This window comes from Propithecus coquereli, unplaced genomic scaffold, assembly GCF_000956105.1.
Source record: "Propithecus coquereli isolate 6110/MARCELLA unplaced genomic scaffold, Pcoq_1.0 Scaffold111, whole genome shotgun sequence".
NCBI lineage: Eukaryota > Metazoa > Chordata > Mammalia > Primates > Indriidae > Propithecus > Propithecus coquereli.
In genome coordinates, this window is record NW_012135081.1 from 398838 (window position 1) to 400324 (window position 1487).

A 1487-nucleotide genomic window follows, 5' to 3' on the forward strand; every position below is an offset into this window, starting at 1 on the left:
AGCTATGATTGTACCACTGCACTCTAACCTGGGTGACAGAGTAAGACCCTGTGTCTAAAAAAAAAAGGGAAATAATCATTATTTATTTTTGGTTCCCTAGGAGTATTCTGTGGGCCATAGCATTACCAGGCACTATGGCTGCTGCTGGGGCAGAGATATTTAATAAGAATCCAGTGCCCCCGCAAAGGAGCGCTTGATGGCATATTCTGGCTGCTTCAGCATTTCCTTATAGCCACCTCTCCCCCATGACCCACACTGGTATCTGTCTCATGTCACCCAAGGCCTTGACTTACAACTATCAATGGTCATCTTGACATATAAGACAATTGGGAACAGAGGGAAATACTGAACATGAGCAACAAGTTGAGTCAATAACCAAACAATTAGAGTAGAAAGAGTATATAGTTCAGGAGTGGTGCAGATGGGAGCGGTTTGTTCTAAAGGATAGCTTAAAAGGCAACCAAGCTGGGCACAGTGGCACCACATGTAGTCCCAGCTACTTGGGAGGCTGAGGCAGGAGGGTCCCTGCCCAGGCGTTCGAGGCTGTAGTGTGCTATAAACAAGCCTGTGAATAGCCATAGCACTCCAACGTGGGCAACACAGCAAGACCCTGTCTCCAAAAAAAAAAGGCAACCAAAAATATTGAAATTTGGGCTTCAGCTATAGAAAATGGAAAACCTTTTTCTCTAAACTACAGATTTTCCTCTCTTTTTTCAATGAAATATTTCAAGCATACAGAAAGAAAGAATAATGTAAGTGTGGTATTGCTCTACTCTACATAAATATTAAACCTTAGGGTTTTATATATAACTCCCAATGATTCTCACCTTCTGTCATTGTGCAGTTTCCTCTCACATTGAGTAAGTCTGATTGACATAAGAATAGGATATTATAGAAATAACAATATGACTTTTGAGGTTAGGTCATAAGATATTGAGGCTTCCAACTTGCTTTCTCTTGGATCACTCATTCTGGGGGAAGCCTGCTGGCATGTCTGAGGACAGTCACACAGCCCTATGGAGAGGTTCATGTGGTGAAGAACTAAGGCCACCTATCAACAATTAGCTCTAACTTGCCAGGCATATGAGTGAGCCATCCTGGAAGTGAATCCTCAAGCTATGGCAAAGCATTCAGATGACAACAGCCTCAGTCAACATTTGACAGCAACCTTATGAGAACTATCCAGCTAAGCTACTCTTGCATTTCTGACCCACAGAAACTGCATGAAGTAAAACTACATTTATTATTTTTTATTTTTATTTTTTGAGATGGCATCTTGCTCTGTCACTTGGGCTAGAGTGCCGTGGCATCAGCCTGGCTCACAGCAACCTCAAACTCCTGGGCTCAAGCGATTCTCCTGCCTCAGCCTCCTGAGTAGGGGGGATTACAGGCACACGCCGCCATGCCCAGCTAATTTTTCTATTTTCAGTAGAGATGGGGTCTTACTCTTGCTCAGGCTGGTCTCAAAACTCCCGAGCTCAAGCGAT

At 43.5% G+C, this 1487-nt stretch overlaps 1 protein-coding gene across 1 annotated transcript in view; it reads right to left on the bottom strand.

Annotated features, from left to right (window-relative positions):
* LOC105815399 (tubulin alpha chain-like) overlaps window positions 1-1487 on the bottom strand; it is an 8261-nt gene that overhangs the window by 726 nt on the left and 6048 nt on the right. The window lies entirely within an intron of this gene.